The sequence below is a fragment of the Somniosus microcephalus genome, chromosome 2, assembly GCF_052327205.1.
Source record: "Somniosus microcephalus isolate GS21.2 chromosome 2, FLI_Smic_1.0, whole genome shotgun sequence".
In the NCBI taxonomy this organism is placed as follows: Eukaryota; Metazoa; Chordata; class Chondrichthyes; order Squaliformes; family Somniosidae; genus Somniosus; species Somniosus microcephalus.
In genome coordinates, this window is record NC_140988.1 from 239,385,720 (window position 1) to 239,403,282 (window position 17,563).

The following is a 17,563-nucleotide window of genomic DNA, read 5'->3' on the forward strand; positions in this document are numbered from 1 at the left end:
GAAACTGCAGTATGATTTGGACAGGTTGGGTGATTGGGCAGAAGCATGGCAGATGCAATGTAATGTGGATAAATGCGAGGTTATCCACTTTGGTGGCAAAAACAGGAAGGCAGATTATTATCTGAATGGCAATAGATTGGGAGAAGGGGAAGTGCAACGAGACCTGGGTGTCCTTGTGCTCCAGTCGCTGAAGGTAAGCATGCAGGTGCAGCAGGCGGTTAAGAAGGCAAATGGTATGTTGGCCTTCGTAGCGAGAGGGTTTGAGTACAGGAACAAGGATGTCTTGCTGCAGTTGTACAGGGCCTTGGTGAGACCACATCTTGAGTATTGTGTGCAGTTTTGGTCGCCTTATCTGAGAAGGATGTTCTTGCCATGGAGGGAGTGCAGTGAAGATTCACCAGGCTGATACCTGGGATGGCAGGAATGACGTATGAGGAGAGATTGGGTCGATTGGGCTTATACTCGCTGGAGTTTAGAAGAATGAGAGGGGATCTCATTGAAACTTATAAAATACTAACAGGATTAGACAGACTAGATGCAGGAAGGATGTTCCCGATGGCCGGGGACTCCAGAACCAGGGGTCAGAGTCTAAGGATAAGGGGTAAGCCATTTAGGACAGAGATGAGGAGGAATTTCTTCACCCAGAGAGTGGTGAACCTGTGGAATTCTCTACCACAGAAAGCAGTAGAGGCCAATTCATTAAATATATTCAAGCAGGAGTTAGATATATTTCTTAAGGCTAAAGGGATCAAGGGATATGGAGAGAAGGCAGGGACAGGGCACTGAATTTGGATGATCAGCCATGATCTCATTGAATGGCAGAGCAGGCTTGAGGGGCCGAATGGCCTACTCCTGCTCCTATCTTCTATATTTCTATGTTTCTATATACAGCTTTTTAATATTTCCTACATTACAACAGTGACTACACTTCAAAAAATATTTCATTGACTGTAAAGCGCTTTGGAACGTCCTGAGATTGTGAAAGGTGCTATATAAATGCAAGTCTTTTAATTTTTTTTTAACAGTTTACTTTTCACACGAGGGCAGGGTTGGGAAGATTTCCTCTGTGGTTTAAGTGTGAGAAATCAAATACCCACTTTTAATTACACCTAACACACAGAGGAAATCATCCACTCTGATATAATCAGAAATCATGGCTCGGAGTCTCTGGGCACAATCCATGCAATGTTACTAGTATTGTGCTTCACCCGCCAGGAGTGCATATTGGAATTTCAGGTGTTCGCTCTCCATGATTATTCACCCAGAAGATGAACAGAATGAAACTCATGGGGTGCATCCGAATTACCGAAATGTGTTTCCTGTGGGCGAGGCTCAGCACTGGGAGCATACTTTTGTAAAATTATGGGCCTGACAACACAGCAATTCATTGATACAAATAAATAAGTAATCGTAAAACATGATTTACCCTTTGTATTACATACAGCATGCATGTCTGAAAATAGTTGGTGCAGTTCAGCTAAACCTAAATGCATTTCTCTGTCAAGCAACAAGGATTAAAATTTTACACTGAAAAGTATTTAATTTGGAAAATATTGGGTGTGAAATTATTTCTCGGTGGTAGTGAAAAACCGGCTGCCCTTACTACACCCCACCCGATTTTGTTTTCCATGGAAATCAATGCAACAGAAATCTGGGCATGGAGCAACCGGCGAAAATCAATTTAACCCCCATTGCATCATGCTTCAGAGAGATTTCTTAATCTCTACCTTTTTCAGAGCTACAGTGTTTAATTTCATTAACAGCGCACATGTCTAGTGCTTTTCTCAAGCTGTTGGACCTGACCTTAGAGTTATGGTGATCCCTATTAACCTCACTGAACTTTTGCTCTAAGATTAATGGATTCATTGAACAGGGCCACCCATGAAACTATGACAGGCTTTTCATCGTCATGAAAAATAGATTTTCTTTCAACAACTACTTATTGTATTGTATTTTTGTATTGCGCTAAGTACCCATTTTATGGAGATATGTTTCACTGACCATTTAATAATCTACTAAATATCAAAGATACAGATGAATTAATAACTAAATCAAATTGAAATTTTCTGACCCTGCAATATTATATACTGTTGTTTTGGACTATTTTGCAAATATTGAATTCAGTTTAAAATGATACCTAGCCTAATTTTAAACTTTTTGCCTTCTTTGGGCTCTTTGCCAACCATCAATTACTATGAGGTCCATATTGATGTACTATAGTCTAATTACAATCGGAAGTGCATATTTATTTATCAAAACTCATGATCAGAATTACATGCAATGAATCACCTAACCTTATTTTGACGTACAGAGGAAGGATCAATAAAGTGTTCAAAGTCACTATAGAGCTATGGGTAACGTTTGCAAAGCGCTGGAATATCAGGAGGCTCACTGTTAGAAATTTGGGTCTGCTGTAGATACCTTCTTGAGTTCAGTAGCGTCAAATGCTCCTGTAAATGGTCTGAACATCTTACTTTTATGGGAGTTGACTCACACTGCCCTATATCAACTTGCACAACAGCACAACCCTGGGAAGTAACAATAGCAGCCTCTTATGATCTGGACTGGATAGCTGTATCTTTTGCACAAATGCTTCCTCAATCTCTCCAAAGGTGTACTGAACAAGCACTTGGTGAGCTGAGGTTTGATATGAATCAGAAAACTGAATAAAGTGAATATAGAATGGCAGTTATAATCGCACTCACTTAATGCAAACAGCACAATTAATCCTTGTGTAATGTTACAGAATAAAGAATATGCCATGCTTCTCCACATTAGTGGGTCATCTTACTTGACTTAATTAATATGATATCAAACTGTTTCTCCAGCACATTTGACATCTTAGGGATTCATTTTTAGTCCCAGGCAGGAATGCGGCCTAGTGAGTGGCTGGATGGAGGAGCAGTGGGGAGGCCCAGCGGATTTTAACAACTGGGCCTTATTAGCATGCCCCTGGCCGACCTCCCGACCAAGTTGGCAGGAAGTGGCTCCCCAGCTGTTAAAATTGGATGGCAGGAAGGTGTCGCCAGGGTCCAGAAGGAATGACCCCCACCACTAAGTTAAGTCTTCAGGAGGGGGTCCAACAGGAATCCTGGTTGAGGAAAGGGGAGTCCCAAAGGCAGGGGAATCCCAAGGTTATCTTGTGGAGCCCAAAGGAACACTCCTGCTCCTCCTGGCCCTACAAGGACATTTTAAAAAAACATCACTTTCTGGGACTTTTCTGGTCTTGGATCCACTTTCTGACATTTTGTCTGAGCGGGAAAGCCACCGCTGCTCCTCTGCTCAGACCTCAGATTAATATTAGAGTCAGGCCCCATCAATGTCATTGGAGCCCAATCTGCATATTTTAAGAAGGGCCCCACTGGCTTTGGGCGAGTGTCCTTGCTGCTTGCAATTTAAAATTGTAGTCAGCTAGATGTGGGCGGGAAGCCAGTGGGTAAGTTCCCTACCCCATTTTAATGGCTTTCCCCCCTCTTTGGTTTCTGCCAAGAGGCTCCCTCAGAAACACTCCTTCCTTCTTTTTAAAAACCTGATTGCCTGCGCAGTATCCTGTTTCAAAAAGCCTCTCTCCTAGCCTGTGCCCCAGCCTTCAATTTATATGCCTCTGTTCACAGGCAAAAAAAAAATCAGAGGGGGCTAAATTCAATAAGGCCCGAAAACAGGTGTGGGGATCGCAATGTGCGACCTTCCCATGCCTGTTGAAAGTAATGTAGGCAGCACACGAAATTCGTGCTGCCTGCTCATTACCAGGATTGCAGCGCTGAGCTCACCGCTAAACACGCTGCTGGTTGGCTCAGCTCTCAACAGCCCAATAGTATGTGGAGTCTGCTTTCTATTTAAAGGTTGCCTGCAGAGCGAAAGGCTGTTGGTACTTCTTAAAGGGGAGGTGCTTTGTTACAGAAGTAGCTCATTGTGACTGGAGCTGGAACACTGTCTCAACAGGGTAGAGAGCGTACACCTCAGTTCTCTGATGCAGCACTGGAGGCCTTGGTGCATGGGGTCCACAGGTGGAGAGAGGTCCTCTACCCGCAGGGGGGCAGGATGCCTTCCAGACATACTGTGCGAAGGCAGTGGGAGGAGACCGCAGAAGCCATCAGTCACAGTAGTGTTGCCCCCAGGACCTGGATCCAGTGCCGAAAGAAGTTTAATGACCTCCCATGAGTGGTCAAGGTGAGTGAATGAATCTTCAAATGTCATATCCCACCAACTGCATTACTTGCCTCACACGCTGCTCAATGCACCACAACCCCATTACTCACCTACCAGCAATCACGACGCATACCTCACATTCATAGCTTCACCTCACCCTCACACACTTCCCACTTTTGCAAGCCTCACACCCACACCTCACACCTTGCACACAATGCCAGCTATTCAACAATGACAGGCACATCACGCAAACACATTGCACCACACTCACTGACACATGTCACTTTCTCTTGCAGGCAAAGGTGGCTCACAACCGACGCAAGCAGGAACAAACAGACGGGGGCAAGCACGATTGCAGAACCTGACCCAGCTGGAGGAGACTGTGCTGGAGATCATTGGAGGGGCCGTTACTGAAGCCGTGGTGATTGGCGAGGCTGAAGCATTGATGATGACGGTGTGCTCATACCTAATCCTTCTTCTCAAATCCCACTTCCCCCTCATTCCACAATCTCTTCTCACTTACAAGCTGCTGATAGTGTAAGCATGTACATCTTGCTTTCCCCCCTCCCCACACCACAAGCCGACTCTCGTGCCTTTCTCCTTTCAGATACCCAAGAACTGCCAGCAGCCCAGCCTGTGCAAGAAGAAGTAGAGGAGGAGAAGAAGAGGCACCACCAGTAGATCTGATACTCCCAGGCAACAGCTCACAAAATGGCATTGCGTGAACTTTAGAGGGTAGTATATGTTGAATCCGTGATTCTTAAAGTATGATGTTTTCCAATAACTACACGGAGGCTGTAACTTAACAATCAACAGGTGTTTACTGGAGTAGGGTAGTCTCAAGACTGACAGTACAGAGGCATGCTCAAGGCTTATATACAGGTGTGGTCACTGCCAGTACTACAGTATACAGGAGCTGTAAAAGTAGTTCTCTCTTAAAGGTACATACACTACAATTCCTCCCCTTTTAGATTAGCAGTACCCATAATATTCAAATAACAATTAACACTTTAACATGCACATTAAACTGAAATAGTCCATTTATAGATTCAGTCTTTGGGGCGGCCTCCTGATCCTTTCTGGATAGCACCTTCCCTGAGGTTCTTGTTCTTGGTGCAGAGGCGATTCTGGCCCCTTTTCGTCGGTTATTTCATCCGTTTCCACTGCTACTGTTTCTGAGGTAGATGCTACCGGAATGTCGGGTTCATCCCCAGGTACTCGAGACATGGGGTTGAATCGTTCCTGTGACGCTAAGATCTGGTCGACGTGGCGTCTCACAATGTTCTCCCCAACATCCACTGTGTACATTAATGGCCCCTGCCGTGTGCATATCGTTCCGGGTTGCCATTTCTCTGTTCGGTAGTCACGTGCCAAGACTGGTTGTCCTACATTGAAGCTCCTTGTCGGCTTCTCATTGATGTGCTGGAATTGATTATCCTCAACATTGCTTCGCACATTTGGTCTGAGCAAATCCAGACGAGATCTTAACCTTCAGTTAAAGAACACCATGGCCAGGGTCTGGTTGGTAACTGCATGTGTCGCATTTCTGTAGGCTAACAGGAAATTGTCCACCTTATGCTGTACTGGAATTTCATCATCGCACATGGCCTTTATCGCCTTTTTAAAGGTTTGTACGAACCTCTCAGCCAATCCATTTGTGGCTGGATGATACGGGGCGGATGTGTAATGCCTTACCCCATTCCGTCTCATAAATTTCCGAAACTCTTCGGACACAAACTGTGGTCCATTATCAGAGCAAATCTGCTCTGGCAAGCCGTTCCTGGCAAATATGGTCCGTAGGACTGCAATCGTTTTCTCTGTAGTGGTTGAGGACATTTTTATCACCTCAGGCCACTTCAAATGAGCATCAACTGCTATTAAGAACATTGAGTCCATGAATGGGCCAGCAAAATCAATATGCACCTGTTGCCATGGAGAGGAGGGCCACTCCCATGGGTGTAGAGGGGCATGTGGTGGTGCATTTTGGACCTTCTGGCATCCTGAGCAGCTCTTGGTTAGGTCCTCAATTTGTTGATCGATCCCCGGCCACCACACATAAGCCCTAGCAAGGCTTTTCATTTTCACCCCTCCCAGATGACCTTCGTGAAGCCCATTGAGCACTCTCTCCCTTAACTTGGGTGGAATTACCATTCGGGATCCACACATCACTGTCCCCTGGCATACTGACAGCTGTTCTCTTCTGGATGAGAATGCTGGCAACAGTGAGTCGCCATGTGTTGGCCATCCCCTTACCGTCAAATCATATACTCGTGACAGTGTCGGATCATTGTGGGTCTCCTTCTCTATATCCGCGTTAGTTACTGGCAATCGTTCAATTATTGACGAATAAAATATCTCGATAGGGTCCACTGGTGGTGCTTCCTCCACAGTAGGCAGTGGCAGGCGTGATAGCCCATCAGCGTTTCCATGCAGTTTCGTGCCTTTATATTCTATTTCATATTGGTTCGCCCCTAGAAAAAGGGACCATCTTTGTAACCGTTGTGCAGTCATCACCAGAACGCCCTTCTTTGGATTGAAGATGGAGACAAGTGGTTGGTGGTCAGTCAGCAAGGTGAACTGCTGCCCATGCAGGTAGTGGTTGAATTTTTTTACTCCCCATACTAGGCTGAGGGCCTCCCTGTCAATCTGGGCGTAGTTGCGCTCGGCTGAGGTTAGTGACCGAGACGCAAAGGCTACTGGCCTCTCCAACCCATCTCGGAATTTGTGCGACAGCACCGCTCCAATACCATAGGGTAATGCATCACATGCCAACCAAATTGGTAGTGCTGGGTCGAAATGGGCCAACACCTCTTTTGATGTGATCAATTCTTTGCGCTTCTGGAAAGCTCATTTACATTCGTCATTCCACTTCCATGGTACCCCCGTTTGCAGTAGGGTGTTCAGTGGGTGTAATACTGTAGACAAATTTGGTAAGAACTTATGGTAGTAGTTTACCAGCCCGAGGAACGACCTCAGTTGTGACACATTTTCCGGTGCTGGAGCCTTGACTACTGCCTCAATCTTTTCAGGGGACTTATGTAACCCCTCTTCATCAATAACGTGGCCACAGTACGTGATCTGCTTCTGGAAAAACTCGCACTTGTGGCGATTAGCTCGTAGCCCATATTCCTTTAATCTAGTGAGCACCTTCTCCAGGTTGGCGAGGTGATCACTGTCATTTTCGCCCGTGACCAGGATGTCGTCCAAATAACACTGGGTCCCTGGAATCCCTTGCAGGACTTGATCCATTGCCCTTTGCCAAATAGCAGGAGCCGATGCTACCCCGAACACCAGCCAGTTGTATTGATAGAGACCTTTATGAGTGTTGATCGTGAGGTATTGTTGCGAGGCTTCTTCTACCTCCATTTGCAAGTACGCCTGGGCCAGATCAATTTTGGTGAAGCGTTTACCTCCAGATAGCGAGGCGAAAATATTCTCAATCCGTGGAAGCGGATATTGTACCATGTGAAGGGCTGGGTTCACTGTCACCTTAAAATCCCCACAGATGCGGACCTTCTTTGGTTCCCCAGGCGTATTACTCAACCACCTCTTCATTACAGGAACGATGGGTGTAGCCCACTCGCTCCAGTCTACTTTGGACAGTACTCCTGAACGTTCCAACCCTTCCAGCTCTGCTTCGAGGGCTGGTCGGATCGCATAAGGCACCGGCCTGGCCTTAAAAAACTTTGGGCTTGCATTTTCCTCTATTTTAGTCGTTGCTGTTATGCCTTTTAGTGTTCCGAGTCCCTCCTGGAACACTTCTTGTGCGTCAGTTAGCATTTTTGACAGTCGTCCAGGTGTGACGTCGTCATCCTTTTTGGCCTCAACCTTCAGTGCCTGTATGGAATGCCAATCTAATTGTATCTTCCAGGTCCATTCACGTCCTAGTAGTGGTGGTCCTCCATCTGGCAATACATATAGGTCCATTTTAGGTATTTCCTGGCCTTTGTATGTCACTTTCACCCTTATTTTTCCTTTGGGGTAGACTTTTTGCCCCGTGTACGTCTTCAAGACAATCTCTGTAGCTTTCAAGGGTATATGTGAAAATAGCCGCTTGTAGTCCCTTTGGTTTATGACTGTTAGGGCTGATCCTGTGTCCAATTCCATTTTCACTTGGACTCTGTCTATCTTGAGTGTGACCCAGATAGTCTGGTGATCCTCCATTTTGGTTACCTTATGTAGTTTCAGACAACCCAGCTCCTTGCTTCCGGAGTCTGTATCACTTTTCTGTTCGTCTGAACTACTGTCCATCACCTTATGTACCTTTTTGTACTTCTCCTGTGGAGATTTCTTGCTGTTGGTTTTCTTCCCTGACCTGCAGACTCTTGCTATGTGTCCTGCTTTTCCACACTGTCTGCACACTTGGTCCTTGAACCAACAATGCTTCTGGTCATGTGTTGTTCTGTCACAGGGATAACACTTCCCTGCTCCATATAACATTTCATTGGTGCCATATTCTTGCGCTCTCCATTGTATCTCTGCAGCGCCCCGTGTGGCTGCTTCATGTGATACTGCCATGCTGAAAGCCTTGTCCAGCGTAAGATCCTTTTCTGATAGAAGCCGTTTCTGGTTTCCTTCACTTTGAAGCCCACACACAAACTTGTCCCTTAACGTATCTGCTAGTCCCACTCCAAACTGGCAGTGTTTCGATAGCTTGCGCAGTTCCGTTAAGTACTCAGCATTACTTTCGTCTTTATGCTGGTTCCTTTTGTGGAACTTAAATCTTTCTGCTATCAGCAGCGGTGTGGGGTTTAAGTGGTCCTGTAGGATTTCTACTATGCTTTCGAAATTCTTATCCATGGGCTTCTCTGGGGTTATTAGGTTTCGCAGTAAGCCATAAGTTTTTGCACCCATGGAATTTAACAAAACCAGTGCTTTCCTAGCATCTGGCACTTCATTCGCCCTGCAGTACACCTCAATGCGTTCCACATATGTTGCCCAATCTTCGACTTCATTGTCGAACGCAGTGATACCGCCACTCTTTGGCATCCCTGGGTGTGATTTAACTGTCTAAAATGGCGTCTCCAGCACTCTCCCTTCTTCTCCGCTGGCACAAAATGGCGTCTCCCGCGCTTTCCTTTCTTCCCGCGCTCGCCCTTCTTCTCCGCTGCGGCTTCTAAAATGGCGTCTCCCGCGCTCTCCCTTGTTCTCCGTGGCTCAATGGCATCTCCCGCGCTCTCCCTTCTTCTCCCCGCAGACGCTGTTCAGCTCTTGAGCCCTGGCTGTGCTCTGCGCGTTCTCCTGTGCGCCTTTCCCATTGCCGTCGCTCTGTCCTGAACCCGGCTGCTGCTTTACCCTCTCTCTCTCTGTTTTGTTTTTCCTCGACGCCACTCGGTTTTTCAACCCCCAGCTGCGCCCTGTGCGCTTCACCCTCTCTCTTACCCCGTCGACGCTGCTCGGCTTTTTCTCTGCCGTCGGTCGGCTCCAGCCGCAGCTGTCCGGGAAGGGTCTGCGCTGTACCTGTTGCCAGTCTGTTGCTGATCGTCGTGGCTGGGGAACCAAGCCCGGCTCTCAACAGCCTCCCCTGCGATGTTCACTCTCTGCCAGATGACTGGGCGGTTGCTCGTGGTCGACGCCCGTGCTTCTGGCCTCGACTTTCTTCCACCGCCCTCCCGGAGCGAATCCTTGAAGGGAAATGCAGAGTTGCAGGCAGATTCGAATCGACCTCGTCGCCACTGTTGAATCCGTGATTCTTAAAGTATGATGTTTTCCAATAAATACAGGGAGGCTGTAACTTAACAATCAACAGGTGTTTACTGGAGTAGGGTAGTCTCAAGACTGACAGTACAGAGGCATGCTCAAGGCTTATATACAGGTGTGATCACTGCCGGTACTACAGTATACAGGAGCTGTAAAAGTAGTTCTCTCTTAAAGGTACATACACTACAGTATAGAGGCAGGATCTGCATGTGGTGAGTCACCAGGCATGAGTGGGCTGCAGCCAGGCCAGGGGGAAAGGGTAGCACAGGTGCTAGGTCCCCGGAGGATGAGGTAGCGCGCGAGTTCTGCTGCACAGGACTCGGATGAGGACTTCGATGGAGCAGCCTTCAGAAGAAGGGTGGTGGGCATGCACACAAAAATGCTTGATGCAATGGCAGGCATGCCAGAGAGCCTCCTGCCAGTGTCAAGGAGCATGGAGGAGTCTGGCTCCAACATTGCACGGGGCTTTGTGCAGAGCTTGGAGCCCATGATTTCCAAGATGGAAGTGATGGGCAACTCCATTAGAGAACTTGTGGACCCAACCAGGATGCTGGGTGTGATGGGCGGTGTCGCAACTTAAATTGCAGCACCAGTGGAAGCGAACCAACGTCTCAGTGCTGCAGTGGAAGCTCAGACTACTCTCATGCAGGCTCAGCTTGCTGCCACGCAAGCTCAGGCTGTTGCCACCATCATCGCTAGGTTTACGAATGTGGATAGGCGCTTACAGTTTGTCACAGCAGTCCAGCAATCTGTCCTCCAACAAATGGCTAGGAATGCTTAGGCGCCACCCCGGGTGAGTGGCAGTGGCTCAATGGAGCATGAATCTGCTGTCCTCTCTCAGGAGGACAGCATTCGGACATCCACCACTGCCACTCCGCCAGTGCCCTTGCAGTTGTCTGTCAGTCAGTCAGCCTGGACTGCTGCCGCCCATGCTGAGTTGGTGCAGTTTACAGATGGGCCTTCTAGGCCCAGAGCTGCTCAAGGTCATCCTGCAAGGCCATTTGCCGTGTCCCCCACAGAAAGTCAGCAGCCTTCCACCAGCCATGCTGTAGCCACTGGGGTAGCATTGTGTAGGAGCATTAAAATAGGCAAAGGCACACTGAAGACAGACACTAAGGGAATGCACAAGGGTGATTAGTTGACTTTGTAATGTTATATTGGAATTAATCATTATAAATTATCTTTGGAATGCTTATTTTGTGGTGGTTTTCATTTCATTGTGCCCAGGAGGACGCTATGATTTTCCATGACAGAGGGTTGGTCAGGTGGGGAAGTGTGAGCAACGGGGATCTGGGGTTTCATTCATGGGATTTGGAGTCTGATGATGCGCTTACGGACAGTCCGTCCGGAATGGGGATTTGCAGGCTGCCTGCTCCCTTCCTCCTCCTCCTCCTCCCTCTCCTCTTCCTCTTCCTCCTCCTTCTCTTGAGTTGGTCGCAGAATCTGTGGTGGCAAGGGCTGCACCCTCATGATGGCCAAGTTGTGGAGCACGCAGCAGACCACCACGAAATGGGACACCCATTCCAGCGAGCACTGGGGGGCTCCTCCTGAGCAGTGAAGGCAGCGGAACTGTTGCTTGAGCACCCTGGTGGTCTGCTCGATGAGGTTCCTTGTGGTAGCATGGCTGTCATTATATTATTACTGGCCACGAGTGGTGGGGTTGCAGAGGGGAGTCATCAGCCAGGTGTAGAGCAGACAGCTCTTGTCCCCAAGCAGCCACCCTCTGGTTCGACATGGTGGCTGAAAGATTGCTAGCACAGCGGACTGGCGCAGGATGAAGGCATCATGACCGCTGTCAGGATAGCGGTCATCCTCCATCATGATGCACTGGGTGGGGTCGCACACCAACTGCACATTATGAGAGCCTTTGCGTTTACGGTACATCTCCACATTGATATGCGGTGCCCGCAAAGCCACGTGTGTGCGGCTGATGGCGCCCTGCACCATGGGGAAGCCTGATATCCTGGCAAGGTCAAATGTACCCCAACTTAGCGATGTACGGTGAACTGTGAGATTTTAGCTATGTCACCTGCTGCAGTCTGGAAGGATCCGCTAGCGAAAAATTCAGGGCCACAGTCACCTTGAGGGCCACTAGCAGCACCGTCATCGTCCCACTCTGAGGCTGCAGGTCTGATTCCAAGGGGTGGCAGAGTTCTGTGACCACTTCCTCTGAACACATTACTCCTGGCTTAGGTGGAGGTAGGAGAAGTGCTCCCTGAAGACCCTAGGTAGGTAAGGCCTCCTGCTGAGAACCCTCCTCCCCCTCCTCCTCCTCCCCCTGCTGAGAGCAGCTTGTCTTTACTGCCTTTGCTCCCTCTCCCTGTCATGCTGCAGAGCGAGGGGAATTGCAAGTAGAGCCCCCATGACTGGGAGCAAGTGGTGTCATCAGAAGCGAGGCGGACACCATTTTTTTCCAGAAACCGGCCTAAAGTTCTGGCCTTAAGGTGCCGAATTTTGTGGCCAGTGACTTTCCAATAAAATGGGTGTGAAATGTTTTTCAATTGGCGACACAGTCTAATGAATTGCTCATTTACAGTCTATGGGGAAACAACATCAAAGCTAACTCATTAGCATGTTAACTATCTATCATCTCAGTCTTTATTTTAAAACTTTTCTGAATACACAATGCTTTGAAAAACTCGAAATCAAAAGTAACTTTATAAAAAATCTTTTCTGTGGAAAAATGGTCATAAAAATCCTAAAATTACTAATTGCTCATTTTTTAAATCTGCATTCCTGTTGAGTAGCAGAGCCTTGCAAAGTTTATCTTATAAAATGAGAGAGTCATGAATTTTTCAGTGGGCAGAGATTTCCCTTTTCCAGTGGTTTTATCTGATTCTGCCCATAATAATGTTAATGCCTCACTGTTAGTGTGGGTGGAATAGAGTAACTGGAGGATAGGACATCAAGTTACTGAGCACGTCCATTGTTAGGCAGCTTTGTTAAAAGTGGGGGTAGAGGCAAACTGAAGTAACTTTATCACCATCCTGCCACAATTTGTTTTTTTAAGTAGATTTCTCTTTTGGCTGGAGCAGGGCCTTCCCCCATGTTTCCTTGCTTGGGTACGAAAACAGTGGAAGAATTTACATGAACAAAGAATGGAATTACCTCACTGTCCTTGGCCTCTTGCATTGTTCCACGGAAGCTCACCGTAAACTCGAGGAACAGCACCTCATCTTCCGATTAGGCACTTTGCAGCCTTCCGGACTCAATATCGAGTTCAAAAATTTCAGATCATAACCTCGGCCCCTATTACATTTTTACTTATATTTTTTTTCCACCCCTTTGTTTTGGGTCTTCCCTTCCCCCCCTTTCCTTTTTTTTCTCTCTCCCACATGGCAGCTGTCTCTCATCCTGCCAGTACACTTCACACCTAATTTGAGCCGTCTTTTGTCTCCTCTGTCCTATTACCATCTCGTCTGGTTTTGAATACCTCTTTACTTCTTTTGTTCTATCGCAGCCCTGCCTTCAATCTATTTTATTCCCTTTCCAGTTTTGAAAAAGGGTTAGACCTGAAACGTCAACTCTAATTTCTCTCCACGGATGTTGCCTGGCCTGCTGAGTTTTTCCAGCATTTTCTGTTGTTATTTCGGACTTCCAGCATCTGCAGTATTTTGCTATCGTTATGGAATTACCTCAGTGGTTAACCTAACTATTTTCCACTGGCTTAAAGCCCTTCATGAAATCCAATCCCAGCATCTCAACCAGATCGATTATGCTTGGAACAAATATATCTGGTTTCATTGGGCTATCTAATCCCCACATTTTGGACCCCAGATGCCCAAAGATTCAGCCACTTTTTGTACTATTGCAAATGGTTTTCCCGTACCAATTATTTTTTCCAATGAAGCGTCTCAGGTTTACCTTTTGATTGGGGGGCATCTCTGGGCCAGGGCAGATGGAAGTCCCACACTGGAAATGCCCCCCTGACCACTACCATATTACAGGCCAAGGGGTAATTTGCAGTCATGAAGTAGACCGTCCAGCAGGGAGTCATGCCAGATTGGGGGTGGAGACTTGCTGCAGCAGACCTCAAGCCCTAGAAATGAGGCAGCTGCCGAGCTGCCTGAGCAAAAAACTATTTTTCTTAGATTGATCATTTTGCAGATGGGGCCGTGCATAAATGTGCTCCAAGAGCACTGGCATACGCCCCATTTTTATTGAAGCCCCAAGGCCACTCTGCCGACTTTTGAACATTAAATGCCAGGGCATAACAGGAGGCCCTTGTGTCCAATATTCAAACTGGCCATGCGATCTTATGATACCAGGACTGGCTTCGAAAAAAGTCATGGGAAGCAGGAGGCTAGCAGCGAACACCCCTGAGCACCTTTCTGGCTCCTATGTTATTTTAAATTACCATAAAGTCCTTTGGATTGGTTTTAACTGTATAACCTATGGTTTTATCTGTTTTGGTTTAGTTTGCTGTTACAGTACTGACACTGCTTGTATCAGAATGCAAACATGTAGACCTGCTTGCACTACTTTGAGAGTTTGAAGTCCTTAGGACTTCACACATATGTGTTACAATGCAGGCATTGTTTCTGTACTGCCTTTCTATTCACTTCTGATTGAGGACAGCTGATGATACAGAAAGACACATACATCACTACACTTACCACCCTTCATAAAACTTTACAGTAGGTGAAAATTATTTCTTTTTTACTTATATTGCTCAAAATTTATTGTACTCATCAAATTGTGTGATGTCAGTGCTGATGAATAGAATGCTTTTTTCATTTCTATCAACTAATGTACAGTGGAGGGATTGCTGAGTAAAGGTCGATCTACTCTTGCCAATTTGGTGTGATTTCTTTTTTGCCAAATTATGGGGAGTTTTGGAGTAAATCCACTTCCATTTGGAACTGGATTGAGATTTCCCAACTTCAATCATGTAAAGCTGTTACAGCCAGAAGAGATTTTTACCAAGTCAATTTGGGTTGGTTTTGAACATCAGAAGTGAAAAGACTGTGTGTCACCAGAGCCAGATTCTGCAGTAGTTGAGGAAAGCACAGTTCCCTTTTTTTAAAGAAATTGGGTTGCTTTGCGCCTCTTGTTAGCGCCCCTGGGGGCAAATGCCCTAGCGCCAGGCGAGGCGCGGCGCCACTAACGCCTCCTGCAAAATTCAGCAGGTTGTTAGCGGCGGTGGTAGCTGGTAGCGCCCCGTTCCGCTGGCAATGATGACGTCATCGCCGTGCACAGCCAGCGCCCCGTTTGCGCCCTGGCCGCAAACTTCTCTTGCGCCCCCTGACCTATATGCAACAGGACCAGGGGGCGGTTTTGCAGCGGCGGTAGCGGGCAGCAGCGCAATTTAAAGGGCAGGTGTCGGGCGGCCATTTTTATTTTGGCCAACTGCCCCCTTTCACATTTGTATGCAGGGTGTCGGCCGCGATCGTTCAGCCCGGCACTCCTCTTGAGTGCTGGGCTGTTTCCACGGCACCCTGCTCCCCGGTGGTCTGGCAGGGCCCTGGAGCGTGCAGTGCTAGGCCCCTCCCCTTTAATTAGGGGAGGAGGCCTGCAATGGTGCGGCGCTGCTGCACTTAGCACTGCAACATTGAGTAGTAACGCCCCAAGAAGGAGGGGGAGTGCTTCCAGTAGCGCTCCACCTGCTTCTCGGGGCGCTACTACTGAATTTACGGGGTGGGGGTGCTAACTTTTTCGGTGCGCTAAAATTAGTGCCCTGGCAAGGTTAGCACCCCAAAATGGGCTATACCCAATTTTTCCCCATGAATTAAAAAAAATCCTTTTTTTTCCCCTTCTCCCTCTCCTGCAGCTGATATTTTATACTGAGATATTGTTCCCTGGGTGTCAGCAGATGTCCTGTACCATGCCCAGATGGCCATTCTTCATGTGTGAGTCTGAAAAGGCTGAGCTTCTTGGCTCCTCTCCACCCGGGAGCTGGACAGGTGAAGTGCATCCAAAGTGCCTCAGTATACTTGAATTCGGCGGGGTGCTCAGTCACACCCTTGGTACAGGCCCACCTCCAGGGGCTTAGCCAATGGAAATGGGGAGAAGAAAATCAGCCTCTGCATTTGCCTGAGAGGAGGAGAAGGGAAATATCTGCAGGGTCACTGTCGGCCTTGATCAAAACTTCCCATTGGAAAGGGGCTGAAGACAAGTACTTAGGAACTGCTTCTTCTCGGTGTCCCTCTTCACCCTGTCAGTGAAACTACAGGAAAATGAGGCAGGAAGGATGGGATTTACATGGAAACACTGTGATTGTGCCTATTTTCTCAGGAGAAGCACCAGAAATGTAAAAGGAGCAGAGACCTGGCATCACAGCTCTCCAGCCCTATTTTCTAACATTAGTACTCTGGGGCTAAGCATCCCGTGGGCACTGATGATGGGGAAACCAGTTGGCACTGGGCTATTCAACTATGTACAGCATCACTGAGCTGGAATTTGCCCTCATCTGATATCCACTCATGCACATTTAATGGTAGGATTCACTGGATCAGGAGCAGAAAGCTTGGCTGACACTAACATAAGCACATAAGTAATAGGAGCAGGAGTAGACCATTTGGCCCTTCGAGCCTGCTCCATCATTCAATACGATCATGGCTGATCTTCTATCTCATCTCCACTTTCCTGATTCCCTTAATATTCAAAAATCTATTGATCTCTGTCTTGAATATACTCAATGACTGAGCCTCCACAGCCCTCTAGGGTAGAGAATTCCAGAGATTCACCACCCTCTGAGTGAAGAAATTTCTCCTCATCTCAGTCATAAATGGCCAACCCCTTATTCTATTTTTCCTCTCCACACCCAAGGAAGCTAAGGTCAATTGAAGTGGTATGATTGACGATTTTTTAAATGATGGACAGCATAGATTCTGTTTTGGTGGATGGATTATTTGAGCTAGACAGGGGTGGAAGAACTAGAGGGATAGAACATAAAGTATGTAAGAAAAGTATTTGGCTCGATGCTAGGAAGTATTTCTTTTCACACGGAGTCATTAACCTTTGGAACAGATTGCAGAAAACATACAGTAAGGATGAGCTTCCTGCAAACCTTCAAAATAGACCTGGGCAAGTTCATGAGAGAAGAGTGTTAAGTCTGTGTGTTCCAGTTGTATTAAGATTAATTACTGACACAGACTACAAGAATAAAGTTCAACAGGTCTTTACTAGTTGGAGGTCAGGACTATACTAAAATACAATATCACTACACAGTACTTATATACTGGTGGTCACCACCGGTATTATGTATACAGCAGCCAGAGAAAGTAGTACATCTCTTAAGGTGGAACAGGCTTAAGTTCTCTTAAGGTGGAACAGGTTACATACACCACAATCCTCCCTTTTTAGCTTAACAGTCATATCCCCATTTAACATAACATCATAACATATATACATATATAACTTCAGGTATAAACAGTTCAAAGGTTCAGTCTCTCAGGAGGCCTTCTGATTCAGTTTGGATAACGCCTTTCAGTGGTCTCTGATTCTTGTTGCTGAGGTGACTCTTCTTGTTGGTTTCCTATGTATTGGACGTCATCATCAGGTACAGTCCCTGCCGAGGTAGATGCTTCAGGTTCATTAACGTCTTCCACAGTTGTCTCTGTCGCAACCATGGGTTCGACCCTTGCTCTTGATTCTACCAGTTGATCCGCATGACGCCTTATCACATTGTTACCAATATCTACTGTGTACATCAGAGGTCCTTGTCTGGCCCGAATTGTTCCGGACTGCCATTTTTCGTTTCCATAGCCCCTTG

At 47.1% G+C, this 17,563-nt stretch overlaps 1 pseudogene; it reads left to right on the top strand.

The window, feature by feature from the left end:
• The first annotated feature begins 3,676 nt into the window (after positions 1 to 3,676).
• LOC147123309 (uncharacterized) overlaps positions 3,677 to 17,563 on the top strand; it is a 29,786-nt pseudogene continuing 15,899 nt past the window's right edge.